The sequence below is a fragment of the Bos indicus genome, chromosome 3, assembly GCF_029378745.1.
Source record: "Bos indicus isolate NIAB-ARS_2022 breed Sahiwal x Tharparkar chromosome 3, NIAB-ARS_B.indTharparkar_mat_pri_1.0, whole genome shotgun sequence".
Classification (NCBI taxonomy): domain Eukaryota; kingdom Metazoa; phylum Chordata; class Mammalia; order Artiodactyla; family Bovidae; genus Bos; species Bos indicus.
Window position 1 is genome coordinate 84,777,944 of NC_091762.1, and position 26,536 is coordinate 84,804,479.

General features: G+C 41.9%; 1 protein-coding gene across 4 annotated transcripts in view; it reads right to left on the minus strand.

Annotated features, from left to right (window-relative positions):
* NFIA (nuclear factor I A) overlaps nt 1-26,536 on the minus strand; it is a 399,012-nt gene that overhangs the window by 322,920 nt on the left and 49,556 nt on the right. Inside the window, exon 3 of one of the 4 annotated variants that reach the window (XM_070780245.1) lies at nt 1-26,536. This exon is cut by the window's left edge and continues 102,265 nt beyond it; it is cut by the window's right edge and continues 24,399 nt beyond it. The exons of the other annotated variants lie outside the window; for them this stretch is intronic. The gene's annotated coding sequence lies outside the window, so the exon portion shown is untranslated. 4 annotated transcript variants of the gene reach the window in all.

Consider the following 26,536-nt stretch of genomic DNA (forward strand, 5'->3'; position numbering starts at 1 on the left):
ATGCCCTCCCCCCCATTGACATTATTCTAAGTGCTTATTCGAGTGTGTTGAACTGCTATAAACATCACCTCTGAAAAATCGGCTCTGTTCTCTTTGTGAAGGGAAGGAAAAGGGAATTACTAAGTGAGAGAACTTACAAATGATAGCAAGTGGTCCAGAGCTTCAGAAAACCACCACTCTGTGAAGAGGTAGCATATGCCAAAAACAGCTTATTATCTTTACGTTTAAAAAAAAAACCTAGAACAAAAAATACATATTTATCCCTTAGCAATGACACTAGATCTGTGCTGTTATTCAAAATATCACTAGGAAAGACCACAGTCTCCCTAGCTCAGGACGACCAAACAGCCACATGACCAATACAGGTCTCTTTGGCCATTGGTGTAGCTGGTGCCGATCACCACGCTGGCCAGAGTGAACAGAATGAATAGCCCACAGTTGGGGCGCTTTAATTTTTTGCCTAAGTGTATTCACTTGTATGTTCATTAAGAACTCCAACCCCAGCGGGAAGCCCAGCCCATGGTTTTCTATGTGAGTTGCCATGCTCTATTACACATGACACTTGTCAATTAAAGAGGAAGCCCTTTTAAAGCAAACTGAAGTTAAGCTGGTACTTTCTTCAACATCTGACTTACCGCTGCTGTTATCGTCCAAAAGGAAGTTTGTTTTAGAACAATGATAGCAGTAGTAATCCTCCTATTTCAGCAGTGAGGGATTTAAACACATTCAGGGCACTGGGGACCAGTCAAAAGGTTTCTTTCAGCAGAACTATGTATTTTCAGTAGTAAAAGGAAGGTCGTGCCGATGGGATAACTGCCAAGACTGGACAATTTTTCAGCCTCCCAGTTTGAAGGATATCATTTTAAACTACCAGGTATAATACAAATGTGGCACAATGGATCAATGCAATGAATTCTCTCTAGTCAGTAAAACGCTCTCCCAAATAATGGAATCCATTAATAATGATTACTGCCCCCATGCCTTTGCCACAGAAGTAATGCCCAATGCTACATCTCAATGGCCTCTAATAAATACATACAATTCCCACAATAAGAACATAATCATAACATGCCAAATGAGTGCAGATTCCAGGGAGAGTACAAATTAAAAAGCCATTAGGTAGGATAGTCCCTGTTCAAAACCTATCTTACCTTGTAAAATACACTTTCCTTATCTGTAGAATGGGGCTTAGAGGAGATGATGGCTTAGGTCCCTTCCAGCTCTGTCAGTCCATGAGGGCTTAAAGTTTTCTCAAGGGTTTTAAATCTTAATGCACTCACTTTAGGACTCTCACCAGCACACCAACAATAATTAATGCTAATAAGGGTCCATGAAACTCCTGCAATGAAACTTTAATTTGGATTGATCTGGAGGGAGAAGAAAATGTAATAGAGAAGATTTCAGCCTTAGACTTTTAAAGTTAAACATCATTTGTTTCCTGAAAACACTGAAAGCCACACACCTAAAACAGGACAGCTGAAACATACGATTTCCTGGAAATGTAGGCAGGTGACCCAGCACACGTGAACACACTTAAGAAAGCATCATCTTTAGGGACTTCCCCAGTAGTCCAGTGGTTAAGACTCCAGGCTCCCAATGCAGGGGACTGGGGTTCAATTCCTGGTCAGGTAACTAGACCCCTGTATGATGCAATTAAAAAAAAAATAAGTAGAAGATGTTGCTATGATTAAAACCCTACATGCTGCAACTAAGACCTGGTGCAGCCAAATTATTAAAAAAGCATAACTTCAACCTGTTTAAAAAAAAAAACTGAAAGCTCAAAAACATATTTCAATTACGTCTTAGCATAATGATAATTAGCATTATTTATCCTGTGACCAACAGGATAAATCCTTTGTGTGAACCGCTCTCATTTACTCCTCACAACAAGCTATCCCCATTTTACACATGAAGAGACTGAGGCTGATGAACTGTTACGTAACCTCTCCAAAGTGAGAATGGATAAGGAACCAAGACAGAACTACACGTAAATTAGTGGAACTCCAGAGCCTAAGCTCTTAGCCATAATGCAGACACCACCTCCTCTTAGTAATAGTATCCACATGATGATCTGTTTACACCCGGTTGCTACCTTCAAAAGCCCCTTATTTTTGTGAGATGTTGACAACTTCAAGCACCAAAGGTCAAACCTCAAGACTGGTTTTTATGCAGGTTACTGCGATAGATCTTTAATTTGCTCTATTTAAATATGTGCTTTTAAATTCTCAACCTTCAATATCCAACAGTGCTCAGCTGAGATGAAAGAAAGGCTTCTCCTTAGCTTGGGAGTCAAGTGTCAAACTGTCTCCTTCTCTTGCTGACAAATCTTCCAAAATGCTCTTGACTAAAGACAGAAAATGCAAATGAGGGCGTTTGGGTAAACTCGTATTAGGACGCTCTTTTCCTCTTACGGAAAATAAAAACCAGGTTTTATAGAGACTTCTCTAGGCTGACCTGTAGTGAGACAATTAAGATGTGGCTGCATATGGAGACAAACAAGTTACTCGAAGCTCCGAGGACAACAGTAGCCCAGAAACTCATAGAAGAAAAAGCCAAGTGCTCAGGACTCACCCGCGGACCCTTGGGTGTTTAAAATGGCAGGAAGGCTTAAGAGCTATTTTTAGTATATCAAAACCTCGAAGAGAAACTATATACTTATCCACAAAACAACTGCACAAGCTTGCTAAAACATCATCCAATTCATCACATGAAAACTATTTCATACTCTCCACTCCTTTGTATCTGCGTGCTCAGTTACAGATGTCCATCTGCTTTAAAAATGGGAAAGCAAATTAATTGTTAACCAATGCAGTCTGTCTGGAAAACAGAAGTTTTCCAAAATGAAACAAAAAGTAGTATTTGAGGTTCTTGTTGATAAAAAGAAGTTGGAGAAGTAAAATTACAGTCAAAGGCATCCTCAGCGCCCCTGCATCTCAGATTTCGAACCTCACTGTAACAACAAAAGATCACATTATAACTTTGTAACTACAAGGAATCTTAAACACTTACAGACCTAGCAGGCAGGTTAAAGCAGGCTGCTGATACAGGGTAATACAACAGGGAACGGTGGAGATTATGGCAAATTAGAAACACCAGATTTCACCTAAAGGCATTCAGATTCAAGTGTCTGAAAACTGGGCTGGCACCATTCAACTCACAGAACACTGATTTACCAGCCCTGAACGCAATGCACCCATTTCACCGATCAGAAAACTTGTTTTCGGAGAAGCCAAGCGACTTGCCTAAATTCACTGCTTGAATCTACTCCCCGCCCTGATCAACTGTGTCAGGACTGGAGGGAAGTTTCCTGATTCCCATCCTTCGAGGCAGTTACTGAACAAACCCAGCTCATCCAGCGAGGCTCTCTGATAAACAGGCTAGAAAGACCAATGACTTTAAGATCACCCTGCACTCACTCTCCGTAGAGGATGAGACAGACCAGGAAACAAACGTGACAATATAGAACAAACGGGACAACAGTGCTCTGTTCTTATCAACTGCAAACGAGAATACAGAGAAGGGGAACAGTAGCCACTTGAGAGGGTGCCGCACTCAAGTTTTAAAGAGTTCGATCTTAGCAGATACAGACTACTATGACATAATGTTCCTGAGCTTTATTATTTATATCTTTGAAGAAACATATTCCACAAAATGGAGGGGGAAAACAAGGTCTCAAATCATGATACTCATGGAAAGTCTTAGCCCAAGAAAACTTTAATGGTCTAGTTATAAATCTTCCAAAATGAGAATTTCTAATAGAAATACTGACAGACCTTTAATTATGGCAGCACTATGGGGCTTTGTATAAGAAAGCCCACATATTTTCAGTTTAGGTCATTATTTATAGGATGCCTTGCAAAGGATTTTATTTACAAGTGCCTGCCTGAATCAATGGAGTAAAGTTTTACACAGGAAAGGAAGTGCAAAGTACACTGTTTGAAAAAGCAGGGATTTACCTCCTGGGGTTCAGGAGGCCCAGGGACCAGGGGCTTCAGGCAGTGAATGATGATTTGACTCCTCCAGTTTGTATAAAAGGTTGAAGTTCAGTCTGGCGCAGTGCAGCATTCCACAAGACCTGCTGCCTCTTTGAGCAGGCGATTAATCTCATGATCGATAGACCATATGATTAGGCACTAATAGCTGATGGGAGGAGAGAATAAACAACCATAAATTTGCTTTGTACCGAGTAATCCGAGTGTAAGCAGGGTCATTTAATGGCCACATTGGGTCATGTTACCTAAGGGGCCATATGAAATAAAAATGGAAGAAGATCCTTACACTTTTTAAGATCTTCTATTGTTATCTCAGGGGATTAACCAGGGTGGGGGCTCTGAGCAACACCTTATCAGTTTTGTACTCCTGGTGACAGATGCGAAGGTTTCCGTGTGCTGAGCGTTAAGGGCTGATTACAGAAAGAATAATGGAAAAGTCCCATTGTTGAAATAACTCCTCTCTAAGCACCATCGTCAACCATCCCTGGTATAACGTGAGTGGCCCTGGGTGGTCTGTCTCGTAACTCCGTGAAACAGCAGAATCCGAGCAGAGAGAACAAACTAAAGAAAAGCAACACTCAGGATCCAGAGAGGGACCGTCTGTGACTCTCAGTCAAGGCAGTTGCTGGACTGTTAATTTCGCCTTTGCATGCAGATCACTGCTCCGAGTTCCAGGGTTGTTTCTCAGGGTGTCATGAACTTCCAGTATTGGGAATGGTTACGAGACATAAAAGCGGGGATCCACCAGGTCATAAATCTCATTCTTTCTTTTCTCCTTTTCCCTGGCTTCTTCCCTTTCTAAGACACTGACCTCCTCCATCAGCCCCGTGAAAGAAAGAAATCAATCAACCCGAGCCGAAAATGAAAACCCGAATCTTCACTATGCACTGGAAGGTTTTTCCTTTTCTGTGCCAAAATTCACAAAATTTTGCAAAATGTCAGTTCCCTCTTATGTAAGTCCTTCTCTCTACCCTACCCTGAGCCCTGAGAAGCAAAAAGCCCTGAAGTTCTTACTTATCAATGACCAGGCAGGAGGAAGGAAAATACTTTGTTAGCCTAAAAGGAAGATGCCAGAGAAAGTAATTGTTGGACAAAAAAGAACATCAACTGGTTCTGCACTGCGTTCTCAGTCCCACAGCAAACTACACAAATCTTTTCTTTGAAAACTATCTGGGAAACAAACCCCTCCAATCACCCTCTCCACTTGTGAATTGTTCCTCCCAGCCCCCCCATTCTCTTCAACCCCTCCTCCCGGGACCTACTAATATGGCCTTTGTTAATTTCCAAGCCTTTAGGGAACAACTGTTCACAACCCTTCCTTCCAGTCTAATTGTTCAATACCGCTGATAGCTCTTGAGCCCACAGAAGAGTATTCGATCAGCTCCTCAAGAAGAAAGCAGGCGCTTCAGACACCCTGGGGTTTGTTGGGGGAATTGCTGCTGTTGTTGTTCCTAGGAAGCTGGGAAATTCATGCCCCATTCAAAGACAAGCATTATCAATACCCCGAAGAAGTCCAGTGGCATAAGCAGTTGCTACAGCCCAGCCAGATGAGAATTTTTAAAATTTATCCTGAAGATCCCTTCTTGGCTTTAGGTTTATTCAAAGTGTTTCCACTCACAGAATTTCTCAGCTGGAAGACTTTGGGGCCAGATACTCTGGATCATAGAAGGATTCCTCAAAATGTTAAAATCACAAAGGACACTCCAATATCCAGCCATTTCTCTGCTGACACTTTTTGGAACAATAACACCAGCCCAGCTGGGGCCACCCATGCCAACTCCTGGTCAGGAAGAAGCACCTGCCTGGAAAGGAGACACATGAGAGGGCAGGGATAATTGTCTGCTCGGCTCCCAGGGAGGAGATGAAGGGCACAGCATAAGAGGGAGCCCGCAGAGGGCACAGAGCTGAGCCCCAGGGAGCACAGGTCAGCGCTCGTGCCCTGACGCCCCCAGTCCCCTCGAATCCATATTTTTCAAGTTCTTCCCTAGCTGCTGCTGCTGAGTCGCTTCAGTCGTGTCCGACTCTGTGCAACCCCACAGACGGCAGCCCGACAGGCTCCCCTCTCCCTGGAATTCTCCAGGCAAGAGCACTGGAGTGGGTTGCCATTTCCTTCTTCAATGCATGAAAGTGAAAAGTGAAAGTGAAGTCACTCAGTCGTGTCCTACTCTTAGCGACCCCATGGACTGCAGCCCACCAGGCTCTTCCATCCATGGGATTTTCCAGGCAAGAGTACTGGAGTGGGGTGCTACTGCCTTCTCTGTCTTCCTTAGCAACCAGTACCAATGTTTAGCCATCTCTGAAACACCCAGAATATAAGGAAGACACTGTCAGTTCCCTTCTTAAACCAACCTGAATTCTCCCTGGAGGAAAAAAAAGAAAATCTCCATCACACACATACAGAGAATAGCTAAATCTAACCCAGTTGTCCCACCCTGATCCTGTGTGTGTGTGTGTGTGTGTGCATGTGCGCATGCACGTGTGCTCAGTCATGTCCAACTCTTTGTGACCCCATGGACTATAGCCCACCAGGCTCCTCTGTCTGTGGGATTCTCCAAGCAAAAATAATGGAGTGGGTTGCCATTTCCTCTTCTAGGGGAATCTTCCTGACCCAGGGATTGAATCCACATCTCTCGTGCCTCCTGTATCAGCAGGGGGATTCTTTACTACTGGGCCATCTGGGAAGCCCTAATCTTGTCACCACTGAAACTCTGGAGGGCCTGTAGCCAACCTGGTTTATAGCAGTAACAGCAGTCTTAATATTTACTATTTACTGAAAATCAAACACAGTCTGGGACACTTACAAAATCATTTCTACTTGTCAAACAGCCCTGTAGAGTTAATATGGTTCATCACCTGGACTTTATAAAACAGAAAAAACAGAGATGAAGAAACTCAGAGAGGTTAAACAACTTGCCGAAAGTCACACAGCCCGTCAGCAGCAGATCCAAGATTTGAATCACACCTATTTGTCACGAAAGCTGATTAGTTTCCCAAGAGATTATGCTGTTTTCCCCACTGGCTTAAGAATATAAGAATGAGATTGCCCTATAGCTCTCAGGAATTAGTTGGTACCAGTACCAACAGCTGGCCCTTCTGGTTTACATTTTCCTGAGCATGAAAGCAATACAGCCTTAACACCATTCCCATGGATACCAGAGTCTCATATCACTAAGGCAATCAGAAACTAGATGAGTCAGTTTTAGCAAAAACATTAAGTATAGGCTGAGGTTAGGACTATGTGCATAAAAAGCAGCAGAATGGAAGAGACTCTCTAAAGATTTTTTTTTTTTAATCTTAACATAAAGCCCAAAGAAAGAAAAAAGTAACTTGATTTATTTATTCTTCCACCCTCAGCTAATGTTGGCTGAGCATCTACTAAACTTTTCTAGATTTCATTAGAAAGGGAATGCTTCAGTTTCTCAACTTCTTTCTGCCGACTGAGACCCTTCAGTACAGGTAATTCATCGACCCTTCTCCTTCATCATCCATTCTATCCTGATGCTCTGTAGACACAATAGAGCCTGCTGCTAACTTGACGACTTCTGTTCTGTTATCCTAGTCACGTTTTAGCCATTCTGAAATGGAAAGCACCAATAAAGTAGAGTTTGGGAGATATAATCCAAATGATTCCAGCCCCTGCCAATGCTTCACACTCTACTGAAAAGAAGGCCCAGACACAGATCTCAACAGTTCCACTAGTCAGCAGCTTCCTGTTGGTATCCAAAGGTTCACAGAGGTATGAAAAATGAAGCAGGCCTTCTTCACTCAGATACCAGCAGGGACGCCTCCTAAGTCTTCTAGAAGGCGCTAAATCATAAAGCTTCAGCAGGAATTCGTCAGACTAAGGGGCTAGGGAGGGTGTAGTCAGAGGCAGAGGGAATGAACAGCGCAGAGTTCCAAAGGTAAGAAAGAATGTGAGCTATTCAGCAAGCTACCAATAGTGTACTATGGCCAGAAGGCGGGAGGGGGTAGGAGGGCTAGAGGTAAGCAGAGGCCAGTGTTTCCAAGGGGCCTTGCCGCAGCGACCACTGCTTCATTCTCCTATTCATGTCACAAATGCTACCGAGCACCTACGATGTAGCAGGCGTGATGCCAGACCCTGGAGATACCGAGGTGGGTTAGCGGAGTTTCAGGACACCTGTCACCACCACTCAAGAATGAGCTGCACCTGATGCAGGTTAGTGTTTACCGTGTGATGCAAACTGGAAACACAAGAAAACACCCCTAGCTTTTCCTAATCCACCTACGAAATTAAACTATCCACACCTGCAGGGAAGGACTCCTTTGCACTGGTTTACAATGAACATTAGCCAAGCCCCCTAGGATAATGTTGGACTTTTGCCCGCTCATCAATATTAACTGCGGCATATATAGATCCAACCCTGTGTTCTCCCATTTCTCCAATTTCAGCCCTCACACCAAGGTACATTCTTAATCCAGCTGAAATTTCAGGGCACACACTTCAGTGCAGCTGGGACCATAAAAATTCACATGGTATCATTAAGCACCACTAGGTGGGAAAAAAAAATGAAAATTACATGCTTTCCAGAAAGCCCAAGGTCCACTTACAAAGAAAAAAAAAAAAAAATCAGCCTGGATACTGTAAAAGAAGGCAAAATGATCTTCCAACCACAACCCTATAGGACTCAAAGATTTTTCTACACAGAAAGATACTCCTTTTGAAAACTGACATAAAATATCTCTGTCACCAGAAATCTGACTCCATGAAGCTAATCCTAAAGGTGACCAGGCCACAGTTCTTTGGTGACTGAGACTAATTTTAGAACTTTAAGATTCACTCAGTCTTTCACCATTATTTATATCATTATTTCCAAATATTCAGAACCTACCTTGTTTCTGAATATTTGGAAATACGGATTTAAGGATTCCCAGGTAGTGCCAGTGGTAAAGAATTCACCTGCCAATGCAGGAGACATGAGAGATGTCAGTTCGGATGATCCCTGGGTTGGGAAGCTGCCCTGGAGGAGGAAATGCCAACAACCTACTCCAGTATTCTTGCCTAGAAAATGTCAGAGGAACCAGGCAGGCTACAGTCCATGAAGTTGAAAAGAGTTGGACACAACTGAGTGACTGAGCATGCACATGCATGGCGACACAGGATTACATTCACCTGCAAAGAAGCACCCCCAAGACCCATGAACTCAAGACTCAGGTGTCTTAATGATGTGACATACAATTTAGACATGTCACAGGATGTCAGTCCGTCCAGAGCCCAGACTGGCCACACTCTATCTTCCAACTTCTAGTGAAGAGCCTGTTAAATGGAATTAAGTAACACTCACTGAAAACAATTTTTTTTAATGTATGAGAGTGGAAAATCTCCAATCATTTTTAGAAACTTTTAACAAACAAGTATCTTCCGTGTGTCCAGCACACACAATACCTTCCTGTAAAGAGCACACCATTTAGGGGAAGGAGAGAGGATGAGGGGCAGTGGGCTGCAAGTAAACCCACAAAGTCACAACAGGAAGACATGGTCCCGCAGGCACACACAGGGTATCAGCGAATCACAAATGAAGAGCACCAGATAAGCCCAGGAAGGTTTCCTGGGGGAGGGGCTTTTGAGTTGAGTCTTAAGGAGGTTTTCAGGTAGTAAAACAAGTATAATCCACCCTGCCAGGTTAGCAACATTTGCATTTTAGAGCATGCTCTGTTGGATTGGGTTTCATAGAACAGAAGAGTCAACTCAACAAAACTGATTTATTTGCCAATGAGGGACTCTGGACTTCCTGATAGGGTGTGGATGGCTGAATGACTGCCCCCCACCCCGCAACTGCACCTTTAAATGGCTACATCCTAATTCCAGATCCTGTGACTGTGGCAAAAAGTGATCCAGTTTAGGATTTGGAAGTAGAGAGGTTATCCTGAATCATCCAGGAAGGCCCAATGATGTAATCACAAGGTTCCTTACAGGAGAGAGGCAGGACGACAAAGACCTGGGAGAAAGAGGCAGAGACTGGAGTGATGCAGAAATGAGCCAAAGATACCAAACCAGCCTCTATAAGCTGGAAGAGGCAAGGAAGGGTCTCCCCCGGAACCTCCTGGATGGACCAGCCCTGTTGACACCAGACTGGGTTTTCGACTCCCCAGCTCCAAAATTGTAAGAACATAAATTTGTGTTGTTTTAAACCATTAGGTTGTGATAACTGGTTACAGCAGGAATAGGAAACAAGCACAGGGCTTGCAGTAATAGCAAGAAGAGATGAATTCCATCAGCACTGACTTTACACCACAAATCCAGGCACCTTGATGGGCCAGAGAAACAATGACAGTGACACTAACCGTAAGTCCACACACAAAACAGGAGCAAAACACTACAAATGGCTCAACGTGCTCACATAACTCAGAGTGCGCAGTCATCAAATATCCAGGGAATTCACATCTGAGTGCCCCTGCCGTGGCCAGCCCACCCCAAGGCTCAGACTCCACAAAACTCACTGCTCCAGAGGCACCTACACGCGGTCCCTTATGTGAAAAAGTAACTGGAGGGCAGGGATTTCGTTCTGTTTCTTCACCACTCTATCCCCAGCACTAGAACAATGCTTGGCACATAGTAGGTGTTCATTAACATTTAGTGAACTAATGAAAGCCTGGAGATAAAAGATAATCTATTTGTGAATAACAAGCAAGTCTCTGGTGGATAATGTTTCTACTGCAAGGTTATCTGATTGGCCAGACTCTGCAGATTTTGAGAAAACATCCTCCTAATTGCACTTCTGGTTTTAGCCATATAGTGTAACATGTAAAAAGGGCAAAACAAAAATTCGGAAAGTCAGTGAAAGCAGGTTATGTGGCAGTGTGTTAGCTCCGTGTTCCTACCATGCTTGAGGGAAGCATTAATTTCCTTGAGGGTTTTTCTTCTTGGCTTAGTGCTGAAATGGCACAAAACAGACAGAGGTTTGATTCGCTTAGATTTACTATTAATGCCATCAGCATTTCAAGAATAAAATATCTACAAGCAGAAATGGAAGCCCCTTAATTAAATGAACTTTTATAGGCATGTGAAATACCCCAAAGTTAAGGGCCGGAGGGGCAGGCAACGTGACACAGACCAACAAGGATCAAGTAACAGCAGCAGCAAAACAGGGGCTTCCCTGGTAGCTCAGCTGGTAAAGAATCCGCCTGCAGCTCAGGAGACCCTGGTTTGATTCCTGGGTTGGGAAGATCCGCTGAAGAAGAGATAGGCTACCTACTCCAGTATTCTTGGGGTTCCCTGGTGACTCAGATGGTAAAGAATCTGCCTGCAATGCAGGAGACCTGGGTTTAATCCCTAGGTTGGGAAGATCCCCTGGAGGAGGGTATAGCAACCCATTCCAGTATTCTTGCCTGGAGAACCCCCCTGGACAGAGGAGCCTGGCGGGCTGCAGTCCATGGGGTAGCAAAGAGTTGGACATGACTGAGCAACTAAGCAGAGCACAGCACAGCAGCTAAACAGAGGTAAGCAAAATGCATTTCCTAAAGAACCTTGTATGGCAGGTATGCTCTGATGCCGGTTCTTATTATTCTGGTTTCTTCCACTAAAGACGGACAAAGCGTAGGAATTAAACAGCTGCAGGCCTTGGGCTAGTGGCTAACACAAAGGGAAAAATAAACATCCATCTATTTTCTCAAAGAACATTTCCTGAGCACCTATCCTGTGCCAAGCCAAGTGCTAGATCCTAGAGACAGAAAAACATTCTGATTAGTTCTCAGGCATGTTCTCTGTTATCCGGCAGCTGTGCCAAGTGCAGTTCCATTACCATAACCCTCATTGTCACAGTGAGAAAACGAAGGCTTAGCAGTATCATGAGTTCATGGGGCCAGTGCTTGGCAAGGAAATAATCTGAATCCAGACACATGTGATTCCAGGGCTCAAATTTTGGGGGACAAATGTCCCAGTGCCACTGCCCAGCACAAGCCCATCACAGAATGGATGAGTTCAGACCTCAGCACACAGACACACAAATTGGGAAATTTCTAAAGACAAAAGTTTTCCACAGAGTAGCTTGTCACAGGAACACAAAAATGTTGTTTTAAGCCTTCTAGAACAATGGTTTGCTTAAAAACAAATCACTGGGCCTTAATTCACAAGTTTGTGATTCAGTGGGTCTAGAATTCAGATCAAGGGTATGAATTTCTGGGACTTCTCTGGCGGTCCAATGGTTAAGACTGTGCTTCCACTGCAGGGGGCATGAGTTCGATCCCTAGTTGGGGAACAAAGGTCCTGCATGCCGCATGTTGTGGCCAAAAAAAAATTTTTTTTAATTATTTTTAAAGATATGAATTTCTAATAAGTCCATTTGTGAGGCTGATGATGCTGCTTTGGGGACCATACATTGAGAACCCCTGATGTATATAAATCTGCAAATGTGATCTCTAAGGCCAAGAATTCTGTCTTTTCTGTTCTCTGTACCTAAAAGAATACATGGCACATGTTTGCTGTTCAGAAAATAATTACTGAATAAATAAATCTGCTGTGTACTTGAAAAAGAGATAACCAACTTTATTAAAACAGTGTGTAAACTAAGCGTGAACAGGTTCCGACTGGGGCCTGGGAAATCTCATGATGAAGGGTGTGGGCACTTTAATGAATGCTGTAACAAAGCCTCTGGCCACTCAGAGGTGTCCATGCACGGGTCCTCTTATCTCAACCTTTCTCAGTCATGGTGATACAGCATATTGAACAGGACATGGAATCAGTGCTAATTCTACACTTAATAAGGATAAATTCTACACAGCTAATTCTAGACTGCTCAGTGTCCTGTGGCACATCCCCAACTTCCCAAAGCTTAGTTTTCCCTTCTATACAGTGGGTTCTTGGGAAGATCATTAATAATATACACACAGGGCAGGAATGCTTCAATGGTAGCTATGATCAACGTGATCGCAAACATACCTCTGTCAGAGCCGTCACAAAAATCTTGATCTTCAGTAAACAGTCGTTCACCTAGCAATATTCGACAAATATTTACTAAGCATGCCATTCACTGTGTGGGGAGGGCTTGGTTCTCTGATGCCACATTAAGTAATAGGTTTTAAAAAATCCTCTCCCCTAGGTTTCTTGCCACCCCAGAGGGTTTGCTCTAAAAACCCTAGGAGCAAAGGCCCAGAAGTGCACCCTGTGAAGAGCTCAGGGGGCAAGAATCAACAAGAGCCATGTCAAGAGAAGAAGCCAGGTGTTCCTCCTCCCTCTGGAGGCATGAAGAGGGTTGAGTCAACAAGCCCACTTGCTCCTGGGCCAAGCAGGCACCACAGGAGCGGTTCTCGGGGCAGGTGCGAGCGGATCAAGGAGACAAGCTGTGCTGTCCGGGAGCTGCAGCTGGGAGGTTCTCTCCCGGGCACTCTCTTAGGTTTTTGGCACCCACGCAGACACCTTCTACATGCCAAAGGGCCTCTCTGTGTCAGCCTCCACACCTGAAGCGCGAAACCCAAGACAGAAGGCCCCTCCCTCCACGAAACACTTGGTGCACGTTTGCATGTTTGTATTGCATTATGCTGTTAAGGAAACTAAAATCACAAGTAAGCAACCAGAGAGCAGAAAGTAACCTTTACAATTTCCTATTTCTGTGTTCATTCATAATGTAAAAGACTTAGAAAGGTACCCATTTGGACTCTGGGGAATAGGAAAATCCCAAAACCATAGTTTACTATTTTCAAAGGAGTTTCAATATGGGCAGAAATCAAGAATACCGTTCTTCAGGCTAAGTTTATATCCTGAAATATGCTTCTTGTAAGAAATAATTTTAAAATGTGGAATCTAAAATTAAGCAAAAATAACATACAGTATGTTCAGCTTTGAAATTTGCCGGGACTCAGCCAAGTTTACCATAAACAGAAGGCAGAATTGTCTATTTTTAACTTTACAGCCCTTGGGTGATTAAAATTTTGAGCCATAATAAACAACTTTTTTCTTCTTTGCAACATAATTTCTCATTTGAAATTGCAGTCTTTTTAGTTGTTTAGGAGATATGGATTGAGCACTTCATGTTTTTAAATTCTTTCTTAAACGGAAATTTCTTGCAGAGACTAAATGCGTGCATTAGCATGCCAAAGGCACAGATTTAAAAAAAAAAAAAAAAGAAGAAAAGGAAAAGAACCTCACTAAGGCCCAAAAACTAAACTGCTTTCTCCTCTTCTGCGCTAACCCTTCAACAAGTAGCACCTTCGGCCAGGTGCCTTTTGGGAGAACAGAGTAACTGATCCCACCATTCTGCCTATATAAACGGAATCGCTACAAACACCTCACGATAACCCAACAGATTTATCTGGCAAATTGGGTATATGTGTAGATCTATGATGTCAGCAGAAAGTGTATCTCCCCACCAGGAAAGACAGTTGCATATGCAATAAGCCAATAGCCTTTGACACATCAGTTAATTACATCAGTTAGCTACTATCTCCTGTGCATGATCACAGTGTTAATCAAACTATTTTGGTGTAGATGTGTAACAGGTCAAGACAAGCAGACCAGGAAACAGAAGGGATTTTGGGTCACAGAGAATGTCAGTGTGATGAGTCACACAGAATTTAACCTTGGCCCCCACAAAGGATATAGGATTTTTCCCTCTGCTGCAAGTAGCTAATATTCTTTTCCTCTGGCATCTCAAAACCCTTTAGAAATTATCCAGTTTAACAGTATTGCCTCCCTATCAAGAGGCATTAACAAGTGAGTTACTGGAGATAAACTGAACCCGGGTACCATGGGTGCTGACTTTATGAGCAACGTTTTTTGTTTGTTTGTTTGTTTCCCGAGGGAAAGGGATGAGTGAAAGATGATGCTCCATTTCTGGTTCGGATGACAGGGTGAAGAATGGTGACAGACACTCATTTTGAAACACAGGGAGATTAGCAGATTTGTTGGGAAAATGGGTCAAGACATTAACCCAGGTTTCTGTCTCACACACAGTGTGTATATGAGAAGCTCCGTGTGCTAAGTGTGGTACGTCGTTTCAGTCGTGTCCGACTCTTTGCAACCCCTAGACTGTTGCCTGCCAGGCTCCTCTGTCCATGGGATTTTCCAGGCAAGAATACAGGAGTGGGTTGCCAAGCCCTCCTCCAAGGGATCTTTCCACCCCGGGGATTGAACCCATAACTCTTATGTCTCCTGTATTGGCAGGCAGGTTCTTTACCCGTAGTGCCCCTGGGAAGCCTATATGAGAGGCTCCAGAGAAGAGACCTCAACTCCTACTCCTGTCTTCTAGAGCAACAGAGAATACTCCACAGGACGCTTCAATATGTAAGCTTATTCTTAAGGTCACTCTAAATAATCTCTTCTCCAGACTTTACCACCATGCTTTCCTCCCCTCCCCTCCTATGAGATGATTTCCTGACCCATTAGCATCCAGGTTTCCATTTTGTTGGCATTCCTCTTTAACATTTTGGGCCCAAAACTGGGCAAAAAATTACAGCTGTGGTCAAACCACAGCCCAACACGGCATCAGCTTTGGAAATCGCACTGTCACACGGCTGGCCCCTGTTAATCTCGTGGTCAGCTTACACTCTTAGACTGTTTTCACATGGACCGCTGTCAAATTAGGTTTCCTCCTTTGTATAAGGAAACTTATTCTAAATTCAGGATGCCCCATTCCCAGCCTGTCTATATTTAACAGAAACTGAGGATTTGCATCCTATTTTCATTTCATTCTTATCAATTCTGTTTCCAACTTTGCCAGGATGCCCAGAGGTATGAACTATTAAAATGAGCTCTCCCTTGCGTGCATGCTCAGTAGCTCAGTCATGTCCAACTCTATGCGACTCCATGGACTATAGCCCACGACGCTCCTCTGTCCATGGGATTTCCTAGGCAAGAATACTGGCGTGAGCTGCCATTTCCTTTGCCAGGGGGTCTTCCCAACCCAAGGGTCAAAGCAGCATCTCCTGCATTGGCAGGTGGATTCTTTACCAGTGAGCCTCCTGGGAAGCCAGGCTTTCCCATGCTACCTTCCAAAAAACAGTCCAAAAATGTTCTTATCCCTTTTATCACTAGATTCTCCCTACCCCAGGTTATTTTATAAATTGCATTTTTCCCTACAGAAAATATATAAAGCCATAGGGGTAGTGGAGGCACCTGCAAATTAAGAACAAAATAATTTGTCATTAGCCTTGGAACAGTGCAGGTCGACTATAAATGATTTTTTATTCTGGAGAACAAAATTTGTATTTTTATAATGTACATTTAGATACTGTACACTGGTCTTCTTCCACCGACCCCCCCCAACCCCAAAAAGAAACCCCCAAACAAATACAAGCCAGATATTTACCAACATCCGGGAGGCCAGTAAATAATTTGTCTTTTCTGTAGGCAGTAGTAAGGAATGTTGATTGGGTTTACTTAGCTATCAGCATGTAACAGGCTGCGTAGCCTTCAGGGCAGAGGTAAAGAAAAGTGTAAAGGAGGGAGCTATGTTTAAAAAAAAAAAAAGTACCCTGGCCAATTTTCAGTACTTATCTCAGCCTTGCAGCCCCACTGCCTGGCTGTTACAGGGTCATATAAGGATCTGAAGCTTAGGGAGTAAGTGGTCTCTAGGCTTCGACCTCTCTGAATATTTCTACCACCATTTATCGGTTATCATCCAGTTTGGTCCCACCTAACATCTGGATTTTCACCAGGTTCTGGACGTGCTGGGAAAGTACTCTTCTACTGGGTTCTCAAAATATTCTGCATTTTCAAACCATTAGCAGACAGCAACATTTTCTTTGTATAAATCCCTAAGAGGTATGCAAACAATTTTATACCTCTAAGGAAGATGGCAGGAGTAGAAATATGCTTAACCTGATGCTTATCAACTTAGAAATTAGAATGAACTTAATAGTTAAACTTATTACATAGTCTTTTAAAGAAGAATGGAATACATCTGTTTGGGGTAATTTAGATGTAGTTGTGCCTGAAGGCAAGAGGAAAGACAAGATCATTTCTCAGTAACCGGCTGAGTTCATTAACAATGCCACCAGAGCAGGCACCAACGACTCAGAATTGAAACCAAGAGAGAATATTATGAAACCTGAAGTTAGGGAATAGCTGATTCCTATTAACTACCAACGGAGAAGGCAATGGCAACCCACTCCAGTACTCTTGCCTGGCAAATCCCATGGAGCCTGGTAGGCCGCAGTCCATGGGGTCGCTAGGAGTCCGACTCGACTGAGTGGCTTCACTTTCACTTTTCACTTTCATGCCTTGGAGAAGGCAATGGCAACCCACTCCAGTGTTCTTGCCTGGAGAACCCCAGGGACGGAGGAGTCTGGTAGGCTGCTGTCTCTGGGGTCGCACAGAGTCGGACACAACTGAAGTGACTTAGCAGTAGCAGCAGCATTAGCTACCAAATCCCAGACCAGCTTTCAAGGAAATACCCTAATTTCTTTCCTTATTTTCTGGTCTATAAAAGGATATCCAGGAATCTCTTAGGAGAAAGATCTATCTGAATAGCAGCATCCACAATTAAGAGTCAACTGCAGGCTCCACAATCTGCAGAACCCACTGGTCCCACAAAGCCTTCTCAGGAAACCCCCAACCTGACCAATATCCAAAGACACTTGTGACTCCTGACAACAGGTCAGGCTCAGGGCCAGCCTCTGCAAACAGTTTTTCTTCATGTCATCCTCAGAGTTACTAAATGAGTTCAAAATTATTTCTCTTTTACAGATTAGGAAACCGAGACTCTGAGAGTTTGTTTAAAATGACTAATTCTTTATTAGAAAGTGAGAGGCGGCATTTGACCACAGATCAGTCTGACCACAAAGACTCTTCCCACCTCCAAGGGAGTAAGGGTAAAGGTCAGGGTATTTTGTAAGTAATTTTTGTTTTACTAAAAATTAAGAAAAGGATGACCTTATACTCTTTCATTATTGAGGGGAAAAGTTGCCATAATCAAAATCTTTTTTTTTTTTTTGGCCATAATCTTCATTGCATTTAATTCGCCTTCTTCAACTGGAAAAAAAAAAAGAGAAAACCAGCTAATAGAGTAAGAACATTTAATTTTTACATGCTAATTAATGCATAAGCAACATCTATCACAACCAGAATAGATGTCAGGCCTTCCATATATCTTCCCCTAAACCAGCAGGGGGATCATAGTTGACTCTGACAAAACACTGCTGACACTTAGGCTTAAAACTGGGGACAACCCAAATACCCACGACGAAGGTAGATATATCTGAGCGCCCTGTGTGCACACGGGGAACCACCAGGGCAGCTTTAGAAAATACTCACGCCAGATCCCATCCCAGGCATGCTAAAAGGGCAGCCAAGACCGAGAACCACAGTCCCAAAGCCATGGAACTGAGGGTTAAACACAACACAAAGTAAGTGCATTGAGAAGGATGAAAAAAAGAGAATGTGTTGCAGTAAGTTTTATGACAAATCTGATTTCAAAAGTGATACACATGTCGGCACTAGTTTTCCATCCAACGAAGCACGCGCTCTGAGCTGAGTCAACCCTGAGTTCCACCATGGTGACACACAACTCACTTAGTCTTTCTGAATCTCTTTTTCCTTGTCCATAAAATTAGGTCAATGATAACTACCTTGCAGAGCTGTCTTCAATATTAAATGACATAACAAGGTATACAAGACACTTAGCACCTTAGTAAGTTTTTCGACTTTCCAAAGTGTCCCTCCATTTGGTTACTCCAGGCTTCAAATAATTCACTTGCTACGTTTGAGTCACCGTTCTTTCCAAAATCTATGAGCCTGTGTCCTCTAGCATGAAGGACCCTTATAGTGATCTTGATCCATAAGACTGTGCTGAATATTTACATTCATAATCCAGTTTTCACATATTTATGGGATAAGTCACTTGAAGCTACCCTTAACTAAGCAGAAGTTTCTTTTAAATGTGGGCACCTATTTTTGAGCACCTATTATGTGCCAGGTACTGTGCCAAGCATTCTGTATGTTTAATCTAACTGAATTTCAACTAATTCTTATAAAGCCTCTCCAGGAAAAGAATTATTTCACTCATTTTACAGGTGACGAAATTGAATTTCACAGAGGTGAAGTAACTTGGACACACACACATGCACAAAGCAAATGGGGACACTCTCTACAATTTGAACCCAGGTCTCTCAAAAACTCCAAAGTCAGACCATAACTATATCCCCCCCCCCCAGTGTATAAAATATTTCATATTTAAAGTATACATGTATGTATACTTAATGTATGTATTCATAAAATACCTTGTGGATATGTGTACACATGCCAAACTTTAAGAGATTTAAGTATAAACTGAATTTCTGCACTTCGAACAGCATCATAAAATTAATTTCTAAATCAATATTGAGATTCATCTAGATTCTATGTTTAGCGATTGGTGTTAATTTACTTCTCGTAAGTGTCAGAAAGGGTCTAAGCCCCTCCCCCTGGCCCTTTTATACTATTCAAGCTTTTTATTAGCCCTAATGTTGATTGCCTTCCCAGGGCATCTACTGGTTTGCGTATAATTTGTCTAATTAAATTTAAAGAAGAGATGTTTCAGGGAGCACCGTTTCATCATTTCCTCTCATACTCCATGCTGTGGACTTTAATGAGGACCTAAACCCCATCTTAACTCACCCTTAGTTTCAGCACAGATGAGCTGTGCTTGTTAAGACGGTCTTCAGTTGTCAGGAAAAATAGCTTTATTAAGGTCATGGAATGTGGAGAGTTTGATTAAAGCTAATCAAGGAAGAAAGCCAGGCAGCAGCACAGTGAATCAAGCCTCAGTACAACATGTTTAACATAACTTAACCTAGCCTATCTGTTAAAAGCAGACATAAATAAGATCAGGTTTCCAAAAAGAATGCATGGACAAACGCAGGCATATTACACGCTGTAATATATCTCCTGAGTTTAAGTTGAACGACTCTTTCAATAAGCAGCATATATTTTAAGCCACATGGATGCAAGTGACAGAGGAGGGTTTTCAATAGCCCCTGTCATTTAAAAGAGCGGCTGGGGGGTGGGGATGGGGGATGGAGATTACTTACATTCTTTCAGATTTAAAATGTGTGATCTATGGATATGTTTGGCCAGTGATGGTACATTCAATATCACTCATTAATCTGAAAGTAAGGCTTCCGGCTCAGTAAACCTAAATGACTGTTATTAGCACAGGTAATGCAAAGCAAGGCACTCAACCTTTACAATATTTTGGAAGGTTTTTCTAAGTGGGGCTTATATGATTGTTTTCGTTTTATGAAAGCTGAATAGTTGGGTAACAGGAAGGATCAGTAGGAATATGGAAATCTGAAGACCTAGGGCTATAGTCCTGACTCTAAAGTAAATTTGGTTGCATGACCTTCCAAAAGATTCCTGGCCTGGGCCATGTGGGCCTCAGTTCTTCAAAGACACCAATGAGAGTAGCTGGGACTAAACGGTCTTTTAAAATCTAAAACTTTGATGATGCTATTACAGTTTACTTCTGAGTCTGAAGTTCCATGATGCTGTTAAAGTCTACTGCAATCTTCACACCTTCTTCCAAATTTAAGGTAATATGTTAATCTGAATGGCCACCCTATACTGTTACCCAATAATGAAATTTAAGAATCCTAATTCAAAAAGTAACTGTAGAGAATAAACAAAGTCTTGAAGAGTTTTGAAAATGAGACACAACTCTCCTGATGTTGATCTCTTTCCTTTTTGTTAATACCATTCTTCCTACTTTTTACTTCCTATCATTTTCCCTTCCAGGTGTGCAGCTTCAGGACACATTATTTTTAACACACATACATACACACACACACAAACTTTAAGAACAAACTCTACAGCTAATTCCATGATACTCATTATGTAGGCAGAATCTATGTTAAATTCATAATTATCAATCTACTATTAACAACTAATAAATATTTTGCTTGGTCATCAGAGAATCTTGAGATAGTTATCTGAGCTACTCTACATCCTATGTTATATCTTGTAAAGCTGAAACAGGTAAGACACTTCATGAGAAATGTGCACTCAAGATTTTAGAGTTCCACAGAGTAAAACAGACATCAGAAAACAGCAGACCTTGCTTTCCACTCTAGCCTGACTCACCACCTTTTTCTGATTTACTGGAAGTAATGGAATACAGAGGCTTAAGAAGAAGAGAGGAGAGCTGTGCATAATGGGATTTAAATAATCTGATTTTCCTAAGAAAAGAAATTGAGAAGCAAGAGATAAAGGATTTTCTGTACGTGTACACACACACACACACACACACACACACACACACACACACACACGTCTTTAAATCACTCTGTAGTTTCCAAAGCATTTTTATATCCTTTAGATATCATTTAATCATTATTTTAAAAAAAAGCAAACGTAAAGGCAAGGAGGGCGGCAACTATTATTTCCAATTTTTAAGAAATGGAGGAGCAAAGAAATTAAGTGATTCCATTAAGAAATTAAGCAACTTCACGTCGTACTTTGTCGACGGCGGCGCTGGAAGCAGACTCCAGGTCTTCTGAATTATCTAACGTCATCCCACTACACGATGCCTATTTACATTCATCTCTTAAAACTCTACTCAAACTCATTTACTAAGTGCCAGTTATGTTTCAAGCACTCTTCCAGATACTAGGGAAAAAAACAGTGAACAAGACCAATAATATCCTTTCTCTCCTAAAACTTTCCAGTGTACATATGCACATATTTACAATATGTAAAGTTTAATATACATGGCTTTTCATACCCTTTTCTATACCAGCCCGTTTATGAGACTCATTAAAAATTAAGATCACATATAAATATTTATTATTTTTTTAAGAACTGCACTCATTAGGTCAGCACAGAACAAATAAACCTCAGCCACTCCCACATCCCTTCCTTCCTCATTCCTCCACACAGCTAGCCTTTTAAAACAATCTAAGTAAATAGCAAAGTAACGTCTATTCGAGTTACACGTTTGTTCACATGCTGGGAAGAAAAAAAATGGCTATAAAAGTCTTTAGAAAAAGGAGAGGTTCAAAATTATGGAGAGGGATTTTTCTGAGGATCATTTTAGGCACAAACACAGGATCTTAAAGAAAGCACATGGATATCTTGTTTGGGAAAAGTTTGTTCTTTCTTCTTTTTAATCTACACAAAGCACAGTCTTAAAAAGCCTGGGGTGGGGGGTGTCTGCTCCCCATCTCTAGTTCTGTTGCTGAATGAAAGATCGACAGGAAATTAACACAGAGGTAGCGAGTTTCTTGCCAAGAGTGAACTCTGAAACAAAAGGCTCACTATTGTGTAAGAAAATCTGACATCTATACCCTCAGCCATGTTCTAAACTTCAGTAATCCTTTAGTATGATCTATGATTTGTTGTAAATTTTTAACATACACATCTAAAGTGTTGTATTACTCCTCATCTTCCAACTCCTTCTAAAAGATGAACAGACTGGGTTCTTTGTTCTTCCCTTCTCTGCTTGTTTAATTGTCTTTTTAGCCAGCGACAGTTAGTCAATGGATTCCAACTGGCCTCCTCCTCTTATGGGGGACAGGCCAAAAATACACTACCTTCGAGGTTTACAAGATTTCAATTGCCTGAAGTTGTCTGAGATGGTGGTATTGGCCTCTGCTGTTCTGAGCTTATGTTACAGAAAAGGCTCATTTCTTGATTCCACATGTAAATGATATTACACAGTATTTGCTTTTCTGACTTATTTCACTCTGTATGACAATCTCTGGAGGGAAGAAAGGGGTGGGGGATGAGTTGGGAGGTTGATATTAACATATATACACTACTATTTATAATACAGGTAACTAATGGGGGGAGAAGGGGACACAGAGGATGAGATGGCTGGATGGCATTACCGACTCCAAGGACATGAGTCTGAATAAGCTCCGGGAGTTGGTGACGGACAGGGAAGCCTGGAGTGCTGCAGTCCATGGGGTCGCAAAGAGTCGGACACAACTGAGCGGCTGAACTGAACCGAACTGAATGAGAACATAGTGTATAGCACGGGGATCTCTACTCAGTGCTCCGTGGTGACCTAAATGGGAAGGAAACCTAAAAAACAGTGGACATCTGTATATGTATAATTGATTCGCTTTGCTGTACAGCAAGAAATTAACATGACATTGTTAAAGCAACTATTTTAAAAAGGCTCATTTTTGACAAATTTGTCAACTTGATACTGTTGCTATTTCCCCATTTCTAAGAGCCTTTACAACATTAAAACCATGGAAGGAACACCACACAATGACGGTGGAAGCCACGAATTTAAGAATTTAAAATCAAACCAAGTGTTATCCAGGTAGATCCAATAAGCATGAGACATGTGTGAGATGCAGTTCAAAGGTGAGATTCTTTTAGTAATTGTACTGGATTGCCTTATTTGACATTCAGTGCTAATCTCTCAGACAACTTTTTAGACGGATCTTCTTGATTTTTGGCTATGTTTCCAAAATGACATAACCGAAGCTGGTCATATCTTACTGCTATTGTTGAAAAGCAAACTAGGTTCACTTCGTTTCTATCAATAGACTTACCTACAGTTAGTTGCTTCCAAACAAATGTATAAAATTGTGACCTACAGACATGAAATTGTGTTCCTCTGCTATTGAAATAGGTGCCAGTAAAGCCAGAAGTAGGAACAAGTCACCAATGTATCAGCTGTAGAAGTTTTCTGGGCACATTCCAAAAGTCTACATCTGCTTGGCAACAACTCAGAAAAGAGCTACAGTTACTCCTTCTACAGTAACATAGCTTTCCCAGGCTTCAATGTATGAAAAACAGCTTGCTCCCTATCAGAAAAAAATCCAACTAGATTTGTGAAAATCACACACTCACTACTCCACCCCATCAACTTAAAAGTCATTGCCATACATGGGACCAAAATCATCAATGACATAGTTATCACATATTGTCCTGTTCATGTGGTCTAAGAGTCCAAGTGGGAATCTTTTTTTTTCCCCCTTTTCTTTTTGCAACATAAACACTTAAGCATTTAGTGATAAAATATTAAAAGCATGAGGCTCCAGACCCAGTGAGTACAAGTTGCTGATATAGCACCAGGCACCAAGGAAAGGTGTCAAGTATGTTAAAATATGGCTCTAGCTTCGACATTAGGGGCCCTATTCTTCCCCTAATACGCTTGCCTTGTTCCTACTGCCCACAGTTAAATGTGCACATCAGCACTAAAATGCATCCCCTGAAAATCTAGGGAAGAAATTCAACACATCGATGTCAACGAACAAAGTAATTGTCAAATTTGTTCACCACAAACAACAGATCTAGACACTGTTTTTAATTATAACATTAATTGATCTTTTGTCACCACTAATTAGAGCGATAACATCACATTTAGTTACTTTACTAGCAGGAGTTGAATTTGAGTTGCTGGAAAATGCATCAGCGGGGAAGACAGTGAAGTGGGCAGAAAAAGGATAATTTGTTGGTGGGGGGGTGGTGCAGGGAGTCATATTACTTTCTTAAAAGAAATGTTTATCACTGTTGAGAGCATTTTCATATTTTAATTAATTTTGTTTCTCCTGAAGACTTCATTTGGTCTGTTTGCAATTAAGGTTCATACTGCTATTATATAAAATGTTCCCTCGTTGTTGGGAAATTATAGACAAGGAAGACTAGGTTGATGACTGGAAAAGCTACCTTTGTACTTTGAAAAAAAAAAAGTTGTATGAACCTGTCATAGCTCTAGTCTGTGAGAAATGTAAGGGACTTTAATGGGTATTTTAGTAGAACCACTTAAAATTAAGTGATGAATTGGAATGGGAAAAGTTATTCCAATAAAAGCAAACAAATTAACTCACCTGACCTTGGTCCACATAAAAGATTCATTTTCTTAATGGAAACAAACTCTTTGAGTCTAGCTCAGGTTTAACCACTGAAGTGTATGTGGAACCTAAATTAAGCTATAGAAATGTACGCCTCCAGAAACTCAGGTGTACATGCACAAGTGGTAGAGAGTTCTAATAGCTGAGAGATATGCCACTGGCATGGTCTAGCATGACCCACTTCTACAATGATTACCACATGAGTCAGAAACCTGTTAAGACCCAATTAACAAAAATGTTATGCATCACTGATGCGTGCTTTGTCCAGAGCTTAATTCCACTGTTTTCCTAGGTAAATTCTGTCTTTCTATTCATTAACTTTCTCTTCCCTTGGGTACAAGAAGCAACTTCTTCCACTTTGTTTAAAAAGGTTACAGAAGATCTGAAAGTTACAGGGCAATGAGTATGCCTGTTTATCCACTGCTCTAAGAGAGTAAGGTAACATATGTCTGCATCATACATTTGGCATCTGTGATGCCTTTAAAATCATGAACCTTTCTTATTTCACTAGCAGTCTGAAACATAACTAAATGCAGCCTGAGCAAGTTGGAAATGTATTGGTCTTTCCTCTTCTCCCTACCTCAACATCAAGAACTTTGTTTTAATACAGAGTAGAGGTAATTACCGAGCAGTCATTCTGGGAGCATCACAAAAGTTAGAGTCTAGGCTGTATGCTTGAAGCAAAACACTGACTTTTTAGAGAAGAGTCAACAACGGTTCATCATAACTTAAGAACCATTACCCTGGGTCAGTTCCCTTGTCTACCAAGCCAGGATTCTAATTCTTATGGGACACCCCCCGCCACCCCCCGCCAAGAGACAGTTTGTAAGAAGGGATAGCTGGGCTCTGAACGTCTCTCACCATTCTTAGCTTTATTAGATGATGTCTTTCACGTATTCAGTATCTAAACTTCCCTTGAAAATTGTCCCTAATGTGAAATACCACAAAGAACTCAAAACTTCAGATGAAAAAATGTGACTGTTGTCTTTCTGTGGGTATATTTCACTTGCACAGGAACTTAAACCCAAATTGTGTGGATGCTTGCTCTTACTCCACTAGATAAAGGTGAAAGTCAAAAGTGTTAGTCACTCAGTCATGCCCAACTCTTTGCAACCCCACAGATCCGCCAGGTTCCTCTGTCCATGGAATTCTCCAGGCAAGAATACTGGAGTAGGTAGCCATTCCCTTCTCCAGAGGATCTTCTCAGCCCAGGGATGGAAACCAGGTCTCCTGCACTGCAGGCAGGTTCTTTGCCTTCTGAGCCACCAGGGAAGCCCTAGATAATGGTAGACATGAACTACTCCTGGGGCGAACTGGGCTTCCCAGGTAGCTCAATGGTAAAGAATCTGCCTCCCAGGGCAGGAGACGCCAAAGACATGGGTTCAATCCCTGGGTTGGGAAGATGTTCTGGATTAGGAAATGGCAACCCATTCCAGTATTCTCATCTGGAAAATTCCATGCACAGAGGAGCCTGGTGGGCTACAGTCCACGGGGTCGCAAAAAGTTGGACAGGAACTGAACAGACCACAACAGCTGGGACAACTAAGCTACTTACATAGTCCAGAAATGACCTTTACCTAATCTTACACGTTCAACAGTTAGAAGATTTAAAAAAGAAAAAAAGCATGAGGCAGGTAGGCAGCACTGTTTATAGGAACGAGTACTCCTGCTTTGAGTGTGCAACCCTAGGAAAGCCACTTTCTCATCAGGACCTGAGTTTCCTTATCTATAAATAGTAGGGGGTTGTATTAACTAACTTCTCTGAAGTCTAGATATTGAAAACTCTCTTTTTACATATGTAAAATTAT